Source organism: Crotalus tigris, unplaced genomic scaffold (assembly GCF_016545835.1).
Source record: "Crotalus tigris isolate CLP2741 ecotype Arizona unplaced genomic scaffold, ASM1654583v1 scf7180000023625.2024221, whole genome shotgun sequence".
Taxonomy (NCBI): Eukaryota; Metazoa; Chordata; class Lepidosauria; order Squamata; family Viperidae; genus Crotalus; species Crotalus tigris.
In genome coordinates, this window is record NW_024100087.1 from 352,712 (window position 1) to 370,808 (window position 18,097).

The following is an 18,097-nucleotide window of genomic DNA, read 5'->3' on the forward strand; positions in this document are numbered from 1 at the left end:
TCTCCAGTGAATCCTTCCTTCTCATTAGGTGGCCAAAGTACTTGAGTTTCAACTTCAGGATCTGGCCTTCTAAAGAGCAGTCGGGGTTGATCTCTTCTAGGACTGACCGGTTTGAACGCCTTGCAGTCCAAGGGACTCGCAGGAGTCTTCTCCAGCACCATAGTTCAAAGACCTCAATTCTTTTGCGCTCAGCCTTTCTTATGGTCCAACTTTCACAGCCATACATTGCAACTGGGAAAACCATGGCCTGGACTATACGCACTTTTGTTGGCAGGGTGATGTCTCTGCTTTTTAGAATGCTGTCTAGATTTGCCATAGCTTTCCTCCCCAGGAGCAAGCGTCTTTTAATTTCTTGGCTGCAGTCCCCATCTGAGGTGATCTTTGAGCCCAGAAAAATAAAATCTGTCACTACCTCCATTTCTTCCCCATCTATTTGCCAGGAATTGAGAGGGCCGGATGCCATGATTTTGGTTTTCTTAATGTTGAGTTTCAAGCCAACTTTTGCACTCTCCTTCTTCACCCGCATCAAGAGGCTCTTTAGTTCCTCTTCACTTTCTGCCATTAGAGTGGTATCATCTGCATATCTTAGGTTGTTGATATTTCTCCCGGCAATCTTAATTCCAACTTTTGTTTCATCTAGCCCTGCCTTTCTCATGATGTGCTCTGCATATAAGTTAAATAGGCAGGGCGACAGTATACAGCCTTGCCGGACTCCTTTTCCAATTTTGAACCAATCAGTGGTTCCGTGTTCGGTTCTCACTGTTGCTTCTTGACCCGCATATAGGTTTCTCAAGAGACAAATGAGATGGTCTGGTACTCCCATCTCTTTAAGAACTTGCCACAGTTTGTTGTGATCCACACAATCAAAGGCTTTTGCATAGTCAATGAAGCAGAAGTAGATGTTTTTCTGGAACTCCCTAGCTTTCTCCATGATCCAGCGTATGTTGGCAATTTGATCTCTAGTTCCTCTGCCTCTTCGAAATCCTGCCTGTACTTCTGGTAGTTCTCGATCCACATACTGCTGGAGTCTAGCTTGTAGGATTTTAAGCATAACTTTACTAGCATGTGAAATGAGTGCAATACATGCTTGGCATTGCCAATGGTGCGATAGTTTGAACTTCTTTGGCATTGCCTTTCTTTGGAATTGGAATGTAAACTGACCTTTTCCAATCCTGTGGCCACTGTTGAGTTTTCCAAATTTGCTGGCAAATTGAGTGTAGCACTTTTACTGCATCGTCTTTTAAGATTTTGAATAGCTCAGCTGGAATACTGTCACCTCCACTAGCTTTGTTGTTGCTCAGATTTTCTAAGGCCCATTTCACTTCACATTCTAGGATGTCTGGTTCGAGGTCAGTGACCATCTCATTGTGGTTATCTGGGATGTTAAGCTCATTCTTGTATAGTTCTTCTGTGTAGTTTTGCCATCTCTTCTTAATCTCTTCTGCCTCTGTTAGGTCTCTGCCATTTTGGTCCTTTATCATGCCCATCTTTGCATGAAATGTTCCCTTCATATCTCCAATTTTCTTGAAGAGATCTCTGGTCCTCCCTATTCTGTTGTTTTCTTCTATTTCTTTGCACTGTTCATTTAAGAAGGCATTCTTATCTCTTCTAGCTACTCTCTGGAATTCTGCATTCAATTGGGTGTATCTTTCTCTTTCTCCTTTGCCTTTCGCTTCCCTTCTTTCCTCAGCTATTTGCAAAGCTTCTCAGACAGCCATTTTGCTTTCTTGCATTTCTTTTTCTTTGGGATGGTTTTAGTTGCTACCTCTTGTACAATATTGCGAACTTCCATCCATAATTCTTCAGGCACTCTGTCTATCAGATCTAACTCCTTAAATCTATTTGTCACCTCTACTGTATATTCATCAGAAATATGATTTAGTTCATACCTGAGTGGCCTAGTGCTTTTCCCTACTTTTTTCAATTTAAGCCTAAATTTTGCAACGAGAAGCTCATGATCTGAGCCACAGTCAGCTCCTGGTCTTGTTTTTACTGACTGTATACAGCTTCTCCATCTTTGGCTGCAGAGCACATAGTCAATCTGATTTCTATGTTGACCGTCTGGTGATGTCCATGTGTAGAGCCGTCTCTTGGGTTGTTGGAAAAGAGTGTTTGTTATGACCATCGTATTCTCTTGACAAAATTCTATTAGTCTGTGCCCTGCTTCATTTTGTACTCCAAGGCCAAACTTGCCTGTTATTCCGGTTATCTTTTGGCTTCCTACCTTAGCATTCCAATCCCCCATGATGATAAGGACATCATTTTTTGGTGTTAATTCTATAAGGTGCTGTAGGGCTTCATAGAACCGGTCAATTTCATCCTCTTCAGCACCAGTGGTTGGGGCATAGATTTGGACTACTGTGATATTGAATGGTTTGCCTTGGATTCGAATTGAGATCATTCTGTCATTTTGGGGATTGTATCCCAGTATTGCTTTTCCTATTCTTTTATTGACTATGAAGGCTACTCCATTTCTTCTGAGGGATTCTTGCCCACAGTAGTATACCTGATGGTCATCTGAGTTAAATTCACCCATTCCTGTCCATTTTAGTTCGCTGATTCCTAAGATGTCGATGTTCAGTCTTGTCATCTCTTTTTTGACTACGTCTAGCTTGCCTTGATTCATGGATCTTACATTCCAGGTTCCTATGGAGAAAAAATCTTTACAGCATCGGACTTTCCTTTCACCACCAGATATATCCACAGCTGAGCGTCCTTTCGCTTTGGCCCAGTCGCTTCATTCTTTCTGGCGCTACTAGTACTAGCCCTCTGCTCTTCCCCAGTAGCATATTGGACACCTTCCGACCTGAGGGGCTCATCTTCCAGCGTCATATCTTTTTTCCTTTTAGTACTGTCCATGGGGTTTTCATGGCAAAGATACTGGAGTGGTTTGCCATTTCCTTCTCCAGTGGATCACATTTTGTCAGAACTCTCTGCTATAACCTGTCCGTCTTGGGTGGCCCTGCACGGCATAGCTTATAGCTTCATTGAGTTACGCAAGCCCCTTCGCCACGACAAGGCAGTAATCCATAAAGGGGGTAAATGAGGTATATACTGACAATAATACAGTTTAGAATTGCATATTCATATATATATATATATATATATATATATATATATATATATATATATATATATATGTTTTCTGAGGTTTTCGCGGGTATTTGTATGTAGGTCTTTGGTTGTTCGGGTTTTCTCCCGCGTAAAATTGGAAGTGTCTTGGCGACGTTTCGACGAAGTCCCATTCGTCATCTTCAGGCTGGTGTTTTCAGCTTCATGCTTCGAGGAGCAATGTGTGGTCTTAGCTGTTTCTTCCTTTTAACTGCCAGTGGAGGTATGAACTGATTGGGTGGGAGCTTGGCTGTGTTCTGATTGGGTGGAGGTGTGTTCTGATTGGTTAGGGGCTTGGCTGTGCTCTGATTGGCTGGGGGGATGGCTGAGCTCTGATTGGCTGGGGGGTTGGCTGTGCTCTGATTGGCTGGGGGAGTGTTCTGTTTGGGTGGGGACTATGTTGTGCTCAGGTTAATCTGAGTTGCAGGGGGGTTTAAGATGGTGGGCTGCCTTGCTATTTTTTAGCTTCGCGTTCGTGGTCGTGCCTCATCTTCATGGTGAGTGTCAGTTTGCTTCATGTATGGATTGGAGGGGTTTAAAGTGGCTAATGATGCAGCTGATATATATACACTTAACAAATCTGGAAATATATTCTAGTGTAATTCTGTATTTACGAGTAATTATTTAAAAGTAAATGAATAATTTTATGATTACATATTTTTTAGGAAAATGAACAAAGGCATGAAACATATGCTATCATGATAAACAGTATTATAAGTTAAGAGGTTTATACTTGACAAATATTGGTACTGTAAAATACAGTAAGAGGTTTATTCTTTACCATGTTTCTAAATGTGTTCAAAAGTTAAATTTCAAATATTTTCTTTTTCCTTCAGTTTGCATATGGAGAGATTAATGGGAGTTTTCCATTCAAGGATCTTGGACATATTTAAGCCAGTGGAAATATATTAACATAAACAAAGAGATTCAGCCACTTAGTAAGGAAATATATAGGCTAGGTCTTGATTGAGGATTGGATTTGAGCATATTTTAGAGCTATTTAAGATTCTAAAACCTAGAATTTGATTGCACTATGTACTATAATTTATGATATTTATTCGGGTAATATTTCTTCCATGATAAGCTTCAATGAATTACCACTTGTTTTATTGCACCCATGGAACTAGATCAGTGTTAAATTACAAGTAACTTGTGATTTCTACAAAGAATAAGATTTTACTTTCTACAAGCCCAGAATTTAAGGGAGAATTTTTATAAAATGTTTTACAGATGGCACCTTGGTCCACAAAAAATGTCTCGTATGTATCCTGACTTACAGCCTAAATGTTGGAGATGTGGATGTTTGGATGCTACTTATTATCATATCTGGTGGTCGTGTAAAAATATAAAAGCCTTTTGGATTAAGATATGGTGGAATATTCAAATAATTTTTAGAAGGAGGGTAAAATTTACCCCACAATTGTTTTTGTTAGGTATCGTTATTGATTGTGATACTAAGGAGATTACATTGATGTTAAATTTAATTACAGCTGCAAGGTTGTTAGTAGGGCAATGTTGGAAGAAGGAATCTTTGCCTACTTTGCAAGAGTGGTTTCTTAAAGTTTCTTATTTGGCGGAAATGGCAAAGATTTCGGCTTTCTTGAAGGATCAATCGTAAGAGAAGTATGTTGCGGTATGGAAAAAAGGGATAGATTTGATACAACATAAGTTGGATATAAAAAAATATTATTTAGTTTTTTAACAATTTATATTTAAAATTGAATATTTTGTTGTTTTTTTTGTTCTTCTTTTTTCCCTTTTTTCATTCTTTTCCTTTCTAAACATTTATTTTTTGTATTCATGTTTTTTATATATATATACTATTGTTAATTATTTCATAATTTTTCTAATTAATGTATTTAGATTTCTAACTAATGTTAGATTTATTTATGATTTATATTTTTTTTAAGATTTTTGATGAAATTTTAATTAAGCCTATATTCAGCTCTGGGAAGGTCGGGGGAGGGAATGGGAGGGTTGGGGAGGTTGGGGGGAAGATTGTTTTGCTTTTGTAAAATTTCAAAAATTTAATAAAAATTATCTTTGAAAAAAAAAGATTTTACTTTCTAAAACATTGTTGATGGGTATAATGTACTGTATTTATTGGCCTGATATACATAAATTCAAGGAGAACCTCAGTTCAAATCTTTTTATTATATATGACGGACACATTAATTGTGTGAATCACTATGTAATACAATACAGCAAATTCAATGTAATTTGGGAATGGTAAACAGAACTGCAAATTCAGTCTATATATACAGACACACTCACTAAAATCTGTGACTCACCTGAAGTTTTAAAGAAGAGACTGGACAACCATTTGTCTGAAATGGTATAGGGCTTCCTGCTTGAGCAGGGGGTTGGACTAGATGACCTCCAAGATCTCTTCCAACTTTATTATTATTATTATTATCGATCATCGCACAGTCAGCCAGATGTTCAGACTGGATTTGGCATTTTGTCTACCTATCGAGTCCTTACTCAGGACCTGGGATAGGCAGATGTGGATGTTTGATGGTATTACAGATATCGTCGCAGGATGGAAGCAGTTCCTAGTAAGGCCGCCTTTTGCAATTGACTAATAGCGAATTTGTCAATGCCAATGGTGTTCAAGTGGTGCTCCAGTTGTTTTGGGATTGCACCCAAGGAGCCTATTACTATTGGTACTACCCTTGCTTGCTTTTGCCACAGTCTTTCTATTTCTATTTGTAGGTCTTTGTATTTTGTTATCTTCTCCAGTTCTTTCTCTTCTATTCTGCTATCTCCAGGCACTGCCACGTCCACTATCCAGACTTTTTTGTCTTTCTTATCGACAATTGTTAAGTCTGGGGTGTTATGTTGCAGGTGCTTGTCTGTTTGAATTCTGAAGTCCCAGAGCAGTTTAATTTTATCATTTTCTATGACTTTCTCTATTTTATGATCCCACCAGTTTTTGCTTACAGGCAAATGATATTTTTTGCAGATCTTCCAATGCACCATTGTTGCTACTTTGTCATGCCGCTGCTTGTAGTCAGTCTGTGCGATCTTCTTGCAACAGCTTACCAAGTGGTCCACTGTTTCTTCAGCTTCTTTGCATAGGCGGCACTTACTGTCTGTTGCTGTCTTCTCAATTTTGACTTTATATGCATTTGTCCTTAAGGCTTGGTCTTGTGCAGCCAGAATTAGTCCCTCGGTCTCTTTCTTCAATTTTCCTGCTCTTAGCCATTGCCAGGTTTTGTTATTATCTGCTTTCCCAGTTATTATTTTTAATGTATTGGCCATGTAGTGCTTTGTCTTCCCATGCCTCTATTCTGTTCTTCATTTGGTCTTTCTTGTAGGCCAGTTTGGTCTCTCCAGTAGTCAATAAGCCTTCCTGATATACTAATTTCAGTGCATCTTCATCATTGTTCTTCAGATATTCTTCCAAAGCCATTTTTTCTTCTTCAACTATCTGATGTACTTGTAGCATTCCACACCCACCTATTTGCCTTGGTAGATAAAGTCTGTCAATGTCACTGCGTGGATGAAGGGCATGACATTGACAGACTAATAATATTATATTATATATTATTATTATAAAATAATAATAATAATATTTATAACAATCTGAACAACACAGACTTTAAAATTACAATGAAGTCTTCCACATACCTTGCATTTTTCCCCAAATAAAGACTATTTGCCTCCTGCACATTATCCCTAGGATTTGTTAAGTCCAGATCAATGATTGGCTATGACATTTTGGCTGACCTGAATATTCATCAGGTTGCTTTCTGGAATATCCATGCTGTTCCTGTTGTTTCTAAGTCATAAAACAGGGTGCAAGTTTAATTTTGTCTTGACAGCCCATTTACATTTGGACTTCTGAAATTACATTTGACTGCTATGTACAACTGTATTACAGTTGTACATTACAACTGTATTAGATATTATCTGTACTTGCCTATTTATGGATAATTTCAGCAGTTGAATAATACTAAATCATTTCATAGATCCTTGGTTAGTTTGTTGATTTTTAACACAAATTCACAGGTGTGCTTTCAATAGAACAAGTGAGAAAACATACATCTTCCCACAAGCAATATTGTGGGTAGCTGACCTGTAGTGCATATCACACATTCTGATATGTTAATAATGATTGGGCCAGCTTTTACTAACCATGATCTTCAGAGCCTTTTCAGTGTTGCACAAATATTAGTGGTTAAGTAGTATGCCCATAGCTGATGTGCTAAGTGATAATGCATTGCACAATATACCTAAAGTTCTCTGAATAAAATAGCAGACCATTATCACTCATAATTTGTTCAGGCACTTTTATCCTAGCAAATTTCCAAAAATTCTGGCATCTGCAAACTGTAAAATTCATTCAAAACAACAACAACAGTGAATCAAGCTATCTTTTACTATTTTAAATACGTATCTACAACCATTCATTTCGATTCTTCCATTGCCCCTCACTATCTTCTTTCCCATTTGTGTGAATCAAAGCTGAACTATCCTTAAGGCATCAGAAAGAATTCAAAAAGGCATGTTTTGTTTTCTCTAATTTATTAATGTTTCCCTTTGAGAGGAGCTAATGTCATCATCCTGATATTGTGATTCAATCCCCTATTAAGAAATTCTACTGGATCTAGCTATACCTGACAACTATCAGCCATTTTACAATCTCCTTTTGGGGGAAAGATTATTAGGAGGTACACGGGGAATAACTGTGAAGGATGTTTTCTCAATGGTACTGCAGCTGGGATGCTGCAAGTCTTGTTTATCCCTTCCCTTGCTCTTTAATACATTTATGATGGGATTGTCAGAGGCAATCCTGTTCAGGTTCAGTAGCACAATATATGTGTGATACTCATTTATCTATCACTATCTCAGGCTTGGAAAGTGCTGCTGAACTCATCTTGTACGGAGTTTGGGGAAATCTTCATGTTAAAATCAAGCAATATGGAGACTGTTTTGTACTCTATACTTATTTGAAAATAATCTCTAATCTTCCTGACTTTTCTAGTGAATATTCTAGCAATTTGCCATATCTGCCCAATTTTCTGTATACCGGTTTTCAAAACTTTGTTTTCATTCATCATAATTCACTAAACACTAAGTTTCTTTTTCTTAAATTTTGTAATGTTCCTCTCGTTATGGAGTTTTAATAATTACACTTTTTGCTGTTTTATAACTTTATTTTTTAGAAGTATTTCAAACATTTTATTGTTATATGCATCAAAATATTTATTTAATATTAATCACATTTCCTTGTTATGAACTGAAGTTACCAGAAATAAAGTGCGCAGAGACTGATCTATACCTAAGAAATGTTGTGCTTTGTTTTAGATATCTATTTATATGTAGCTAAGATTAGGAAATTTTCGTGTTCAGCATTGAAAATAATGGCTTGGGTAGATAATTTCTAGGCAAAAGAAGACTTTATTAAAAATTGTCCAGTAGATGGTGGTAGCATAACATACTGTAGTATGTCCCCCCCCCTTTTTTTTTTTTTTTTAAAAAAAAGGATTTTGAAGAAAGTAGCAACTACTATTACACTGTAGGTACATATGAGTAAGTGAGAAAATGATGCACCAGAAATATTTATTTCACACTTTGCAAGTAGAAGAAATGTAAATAGGTTCCCAATTCTCTTTATCATTTTAACTAAATTAATGAGTGGAATTAAAAACTTTAAGACTATATAGATAATACAACTATTTTTGAATCCTGTAAAGCTATCATTCAATTTCTAACTACTTGATTGCCCTGATACTGTTTTTCAGAAAAGCATATATGTACAGTACACAATATGTATGAGTTCTCTCTTAATACTGTCTTCAGTTCATGTTCAGAAAGAAATAAAGTAAAGGTTTTTTTATTGTACTTTTGAAGAAAGATTTCTTAAAATTATATAATATTCATTCTTGAGAGGGAAAGCAAAATAAATATTTTAGATAATTGTATTGGTACACCTCCACTTTTCTGGTGAAATAAACTGAAAATGACACAAGTAAATAGCATCTACTATTCTTTATTCCATAGTCCATAAAACAGAATTGGAATTCTTTAGAAAAAGTGAAGGGGTACATTGTTTTTGGCTCCATTTGTACTGATATTGTATTTTGAATGATAGATGATTTTTTATTTTTTTCTTTTATTTTTATTTTAAATAAAAACATGTCCTCAAATAGTAGTCTTTAACCGAATATAGCGACTTGGCTGGGCTAATCTTTTTAAAAACTTTCCTTATATAGGTTAAGAATAACTGTAGTGAGAGGAGAGTTCTAATTTATTGCAGCCATAGTTTAGTTATCAACTGAATAAAAAAATAGTTATTCAAATGACAGATGCACATACAATACTGTACTATAACTCACTGATGTTTGCTATCATGTCAAGTCTGTCTGTGTTCCAATTCAAGATGAAAAGATTGTAATATCAGATTTTAGCTTTTAATCAGATTTTACATTATTCCCCAGTGAAAAGATGGAGAATCCTCAGTAGAAGGCTAAGAGACTAAATCGATGCTGCCGGATGGGAAATAAAATGTTACTGGTTATGATCCAGTTGTTACTGCCTGAGGTTGTTTTACTCTATCATGTTTGTGAAATTATGATTGGATATTGCATATGATGTTGAACACCACTAGATATCTATGGAGATTTTCAGTCATCCAGATCATGGTAGTCGCAAAGGTGCTTTTTCAGCAGGCAACTGGACTTTATTGTTTTTCTTTGAAAATGTTTTGCTTCCCATCCAAGAAGCTTCTTTAGCTCTGACTTGATGGTGAGGAATGGAAGGATTTATATTCGTTGCAGACAGCTGGTCATTTGCATTTTTTAGAGAGTTGTTGAGGCCATTTGGAGGTTTATCTGTGTTCTCAGGGTCACCTGAGAAGTGCAAATGTGTGTGGAGCTTTCTGTGAAAGGTCTTTGAGACTGAACAATGCTGTTTTTAATTTACCTGTTGAAAGCTGAGAAAAGGGGGATAAACTTAAAGAGAGAGTCTAAAAGAATGCAAATGACCAGCTTGCAAGGAATATAAATGTTTCCATTCCCCACCATCAAGTCAGAGTTGAAGAAGCTTCTTGGATGAGAAGTGAAACGTCTTCAAAGAAAATCCAGTTGCCTCCTAAAAAATCACCTTTGGAGTAAAAACCACTAGCTTAATGCTGATTTTAATTTACCTGTTGAAGGCTGAGAAAAAGGGGATAAACTTAAAGAGAGTGTTAATTTCTGAGCATCTCACTTTTGCCTTTCTTTAAGCTTTAAACTACATAAGAAATGATCATAGTGTATTTTTCTTGATTTAGATTGCTCAGTACATCTATAGATTCTGCAGTGCAGACTCGACCATTTTGACATGTCTGCAACTAAATTAAGTTAAAATTGCATATACTAATATTACATCCTTTCACTTTATGACAATTAAAAAGTTCAGGACACTGTCACTGAAAATGAAGCCTTCTTCTAGTTAACTTCTACAACTACATGGATATGTTTTCAGGTGTAGTTTTCTTGGAAATAGTACAGACACACAGTTTGTCACTACTTTTTTATGATTTTTTAAAAATTTCCTAGTCTAGTCTATACCCTTGGTATTTCCTGGTACTTTCCTTTCCAAGAATAACTAGATTTAACTCTATTTAGCTTTTTGAAATCAACTAAAATCAGGTAGGTTCTGCTTCTTGCTAATCCTTCGGTCTAGTCCTGCCATATTGTTTAACAACAGAAATAAACATCATATATTCTGTTTATCATAATTACTCTCTTAATTTTCTTATACAAAAATGGTAAAACTTATTGCAAAAATCTAAAAATAAAATAATGTTTCTGTAGTTCCTGAAGAGCTGTGCACTACAAATAAGCAGGTGCAGTTTTCTCTATCTTTATGATACAGTCTTTTATTACATGCTGAGAATAAGTTCTGTTGAATTCAGTGGGACTTACTTCTGAATATACTACATGCAGAGGATTTCCTTGCTAAAAACTGTTGTGACTTTATTATAATACAGACATTAATATGATAAAAATAAAATTTCCTCTAAATATATACATTAATATAAGAGATAATGATGCATTTAATATCTGAAAAATGTGTCATCATCAGTTATAATGTCAAGCTTTTTATTGCTCTAATTCCACCAATCACATGAATTACCTCCCCAAACTGACCAGTCATTGGAGCATGATTTATTTAAAGGCAAATTGAAGGAAACAATATTTTAATGTGACACTAATTAGTACCTTTTAAGTTTATGGATTCTTAAAAATAAAAGCTGTTCTAGGAACAAAGAAAGTTTACCATTTTGCTTCTTATTTATTAATTTATTTTTAAAATTAAATTTCAAAGCATCTGACTTCTTAATGACTCTGGGCAAGTTTTCTATTATAATTTATGTTATAATAGATAAATAACATATTTAGATATTTTACTTAGAAAAAATAATAAGTGTCCCAAGGACTACATAATGCTAGTAGGAAACCAAAAACTATAGGGATTATGCAGCCATCCTATTTAAGACCTTTCTTCTGCCTAGATCAGCAATACATTATGGGCTACAATTACCTAAATTAGCGTTGGTTTAACAAGATATTTGTAGCTTTTTTTTAGATGATTGGAAAAATCAGTTTTTTTATACACAAGTAGAAAGAAAAATATAATTTATTTTCAAATACATTACATCACTGATAAGTGCAATTGATGCTTCAGGTATTAAAATATGGATTCTTTTCTTTTTCTCTTTTTTTAATCTAACGTGAAATGATGTTACAACAGAAAAAATAATAAACTCAGTAGATAAATAAAAAAAGAATAATTATTGTACTGATTATAGAAGATATTTTTCAGTAATAAGCCAAATTGAAAATTTCTTAGAAAAATATCATGTATGATAAATATAAAGTGTGGATCAAAACTGAAAATAGAAGAAGTATGAAATAACATTTTTATTATTTGGCATGGATATAATATATGTTTATTTCATAAAACTTTGGTTCACTGGTATACTAAAAAAAGCAACTAAAATATTCATTTTCAATGTAGGCTGAAATCAGACTATTATGTTTCAATATATTAAATTGCCTTCCAGAAAAAACTAACTATGCAGTTGCTAAGTGTCAGCATCGATTTTAAGGTCATAATTATTCAATCAAAAATATTAAGTTGCTAAGCTTTGTTATCAGGAAGAAAAAGTATTAGACAATCAGTTAAGGGAATCACTTAATTTTGTTAAAAGGCATATCTACCAACAGTGTAGGCTGAAAATATAGAGTTCCATATTAAACTTTTTTTTGCATTGGAAACAAATATCAAAGAGTTTCAATTTATATCTGTATATAATGACTTTTCCCATCTGAGTCCTTTGTGCTGCAGGAAACTAATTGACTTGTATTTGCTAGTCCTAGTCCCAGTGGGATTGCGTAAATGATAATTTTTGTATTGATTTATTTAAGAGCAATTAGAAGAAAATAAATTTCCCCTAATGTAGTTCTATTACCACATTATAGATTTAAAATGTAATTTGTAGTCTAGCTGAAATACAACCCCCCCATCCAAATTTGTTCAGTTCATGATAAGAAGCCAGAAATATTACATCATCAATGTCACTAGTAATTTTCATTCCAGCACTCTGTCATCAGCGCTGACCATTGGCAATCTATCTGCCACTTCAAATGCCAATTCAGCTTGTATCTACCTTTGCCAGCATTATTATATCAACTGCAACTCTGAAAAGTGTAAACAGCAGTTGAATGGTATCAATTAAACATGCTTTCTTTACTGATGTCCTTGGAAAATACATAAAACTTCAGGGTATGATCTAATAATTGGATCACCTGTAGTAGGCAGAGAATGCCATTCCCAATTAATCAAGTTCCTGGTGGGTATAAAATGTCTTTTGTTCTTGTTCCCTTCAAAGTTTGGACTCAGAATGGCTTAATAGACATTAGAATGTGTTATCTCACATTCTAGCAGCATCAGATAGGTTTAGATAACAGTAGATAAACTCTGACATAGTCCTTGGAGATATTAATAGAATAGCATGCTTACGGTAAATGTAACATAGCAGATAAGGACTTTCTCATTCTATCTATATATATATCAAAAGACAAATTCTATGTTCTCCTTCTACATACACATATACAATATTTTCCTTGATCCAAAAATAATAAACATTTTTATTTTATTATTAATACATTAAATAATACACTTATTAATTATTAATAAATTAATACATTGTTAGTATTTATTTATTATCACCCAGAGTTACCCTGTGGCAAGATGGGCAACAAATTTAATAATAAAAATAAAATAAATATTAATACATGAAAATTATCTGTTCTTTTTTCTGTAGATCTGAAATTTTTATCTGAAATCTTTACAATCTAGAGGTGAGCAATATTCACCATTCTTTACCATACTGTGAAATAAATAATTTTAATAATTTAATTTAATCAATAAAAGCATATCTGAAGAATGGCAAATAATATACATACAGAAGTGGGAATTTAAAATAGGTCATAAGTATCTAGAAGAAGAAACACAAATGAATCAAAATTATACTATCCCATTTGCTACTGTTTAACATATCAAAAGCAGAAAAAAGGGGAAAGGATGCAAAATAAAATTGTGAAAGGAGAAGTTTTTTTAAACTTAAAAGAAATTGTGAAAGAGTCATGATTGACCCTGGAATACACAGTATCAGCAAGACTAACATACTGTATATCTATCCTGAAAAATATGAAGCCACATATGGCTAACTTACATTTAGTATCCAAATCTACTATGTTATCTGAATTCAATAACAATAATACTTTAGCTGCACTCTGTTTTTATCACCCTTAGATGATAAACCATTTTATTTCTTTTGAAAACAAGATATCAATAATTTAGGCAGGAAATGGGCTAGAAGCAGAAATATTAAGCAGAAAGCTAGAAGAATGAACTACAAAAATCTTTCATTGGTACATTTTTCTTTGTTTAAAATTACATTTATAACTTAGCAGCATTATGAGATATGACTGCAAACTAAAATTATCATGCTTTGCTACATACAGGTTTTATAAAGGTTGTTATGGTTGCTATAAATATGTAATTGAGCATTTTACGCATGTGCCTCATCCTAATTTTAAGGGTAGGGCTAATCTTAGGCAAATGCATAAAAATCAAACTAGGGCCTATTTTAGGGATAGGTCTTATTTTTGGGGAACACAGTATTTCCTGCCTTTTATTAATTCTAGTAAAGTTTTAGTTACTGATAAGATTAGTAACTAATCCCTTACTGATCATTTATTTAAAATCAAATTACACCACATATGTATTTATGGAAACAGTCCTTTGGGATTCATGACTTGGTGTTTTCTAGATGAACAAGAATGCTGAGTAGAGACTCATTCAAATTTAAGCCTAACTTTTCCAGAATGCACTCAAAAGAACAAAATTAAATTGGAAGATGACAAATATGGGTGTATTTCTCATTAACAATCTTATGGATAGTTGAACACCAATACCCCTCAAAAAATAATGACTGATGAAACAAGGATATTATTAAAACATCTCCTGCTGAATGCATGTCTATATGTAAACTAGTACATATTTTATTCTATGTAGGCTCAGGCCAAGAAGCAAACATGTTAACTGATTAACTGGGATCTACTAAACAACTGTTTTAATTAGATCAAGCTTCTAGTTAAATATACTGAAGATCTACTTATTTCCACTGAAGTAGTATCAAAGCTTAAGTTACTAATGTATATCAAATTTTTGAGGTCTCAAATTAGGGGTATTTGATTCCTTTTCAATATATCTTGAGGGACTTCCGGTACGGAGCGACAGCGATGGCGGCTATCTTTTAGCCGTCCAGCTGGGAAAGTGTCAGAGCCGTGGAGCACAGCGTGCATCAGCTGGTCCGCGGCTCGGAACTCCCTTCCCGGGCAAAGGGAAGGGACAGAGAGTGCAAGAGTAGAGGTAGAACCCCTGAACCCTCTCTGGATTTAATCCTAGAGGGGGTGAAAGGAGTGTTCCCTCGGAGCTCTTGCTGTCTCCGCCTCCCAGCTGTTTTTGCTTCCTAGGAAGCAAAAGAAACTGCCGCTTCTATCTCCGTGCTTATAGAGAGTTGGTGAGTAATTCCTAAAAAACGGACAGAGCAGTTTAAAGGATTTTTTCTTATATAATTTAGGTGTTTATTTTTTTTTATTTAGTTCTGACTATTTCTCCTTTTTTTTATTATTATTGTGGAGAAGGAATTAAGATGGCGTTTTGAAAGTGACGGAGTTTTTTTTCCTTGTCTTTTGTTTCACTTTCTCCTGTTAAGGATTGGACTTTACTTTTGCTTTTGGTATTGAATCCTCTTTTTTGATTTTCTTTTTCTTTTTGGTTTTTTTTCTCTGGATTTTCAAGGATTATAGTGTTTTTGCTGCCTCTTTTAAAAGTAAAATTTTTCTCTCTTTCCCCCTCATTTTTTTTGGGGGGGGGAAAGGGAAGTGAGAACTGTGTTATTTAAAATGGCTTCAAAGAGACAGCCGCCTTCTACAACATCCAAGGTGATTTCCTCTCCTATAGCTTCTACTGCACAACCACAACAACAACTTAAACATGCACCACCGGCACAGCCACCACCCTCCCCTCCTTTGCCTGGACTTTCAGCACAAGAGGCTAGAGGTATAATGGGAGAGGCTGTAGCTCAAATGAGAGAGGAAATGAAGCAACTTTCTACACAGCTTAAATCAGAAATTAAATCTGACTTCAAAGAAGAGATAAGTGGGATGATTTACTTTTTGGCTGGCATGCCTATTTAATATTTAATAAAAAAAATGGATTGGGCTTTTAAATCTCATATCTTAAGAATTTCTTTACTTGGGGTTTGGAGAAAATATTACAAAAGTGATTTTAAAGTACCATTATGGGCCGTACCTTGGCATGCAATAGAAGGAATAAAAAGAGGGGTTAAAATGGATATGGTGTCCTATAGACAGTTACTTAAATGGGATGGACAAAACTGGCAGTTAAAATTACGGGAAGAGTTAGCACAAGAAAATATTATTTATTCTTGGTTCCAATATAGGCAATTATTAGATAGATGGAAGATGGACTGTAAGGTGGGTTTTTACAGAGAAGATGAAAATCTTATTAAGCAAGTGAAGGATCAAAGACAAACCCACATTAAGAGGATCTATGGGGTTTTAGTTGAATTGGATTCAGAAACGGAACTAATTAAAGATTGTATGATTAGATGGGCGCAGAATTTTGGTGAGCCAGTTCCATTGGACACCTGGGAAATTATTTGGGTGAGAAATGTCAAATTTACACAAGCACAGAACTTAAGGGAGAATTTTTATAAAATGTTTTATAGATGGCACCTTGATCCACAAAAAATGTCTTTTATGTACCCTGACTTACAACCTAAATGTTGGAGATGTGGTTGTATGGATGCTACTTATTATCATATTTGGTGGTCGTGCAGAGAGATAAAAGCATTCTGGATTAAGATATGGTGGAATATCCAGAGAATTTTTAAAAGGAGGGTAAAATTTACTCCACAATTATTTTTTTTAGGTATAGTTACTGATTGTGACACAAAGGAGGTTATATTGATGTTAAACTTGATAACAGCTGCGAGGCTGTTAGTAGGACAATATTGGAAGAAGGAATCTTTGCCTACATTGCAGGAATGGTTTCTTAAAGTGTCTCATTTGGCGGAAATGGCAAAGATTTCGGCTTTCTTAAAGGGACAAACGCAAGAGAAATTTCTTGCTGTTTGGGATAAATGGATAAAATTCATACAATTTAAATTTGATATAAAAATATTATATAGTTTTTTCATAATTTTTAACTTTATATATATATATATATTTTCTATTTTATATTCTTTTTTTATAATTTTTTTTAACTTTTTCTTTAATTAAGCCTATATTCTGCTCTGGGAGGTCCTGGGGGGGGGGGGGGGGTTGGGTAGGGGTGGGGGAAGGGGGGTTTTGTTGGGTAATGTTTGTTTTTTATTTGTATATGTTGTTTTTTGTTTTTGTATTGTTTTTTATTTTTTGTAAAATTTATAAAACTCTTTAATAATATATATCTATATATAATATATATATATATATATATATATATATATAATATATATATATATATATCTATATATATATATATTTGTTTTCTGAGGTTTTCGCGGGTATTTGTATATAGGTCTTTGGTTGTTCGGGTTTTCTCCCGCGTAAAATTGGAAGTGTCTTGGCAACGTTTCGACGAAGTCACATTCGTCATCTTCAGGCTGGTGTTTTTAGCTTCTTGCTTTGAGCAGCAATGTGTGGTTTTAGCTGTTTCTTCACTGGCAGTTAAAAGGAAGAAACAGCTAAAACCACACATTGCTGCTCAAAGCAAGAAGCTAAAAACACCAGCCTGAAGATGACGAATGTGACTTCGTCGAAACGTTGCCAAGACACTTCCAATTTTACGCGGGAGAAAACCCGAACAACCAAAGACCTATATATATATATATATATATATATATATATATATATATATATATATATATATATATATATATATCTTGAGAAGCACTCCACTAAAGCAACTCTCTATATTTCACATTTGCATAAAAATCTGCTATATATTAGACAACAATATTTACAGATGGCTGGAGATTACTGAAGCAAGAAACTGAAATTAAATTAAGAATTTATTTTACATTCTCTTACTAAGTGCATAATACACAAAAAGTCTATTGCCTGAGTTTAAATTAGATTTACATTTTAACATAAATCAGTACCAGAAAAGTTAAGTAATAAAAACATTACTTTCAGCAACAGTGATTTTCAAATGAAACTGTCAAACCACCTGGGAGATGACATGTTCTGCAATGGGCAGCTGTCCAAACACAGCTCCTATATAATAATTATTTCCAAAGTAAAGCTGAATAGTTTTTCATAACCTATCTGTATCTTAGTAGAAGACCCTGACATTACTGTCCCTCTCATACTGTTAGCAATATTAAAAGGACAGATTGAACCACAGAAGAAAG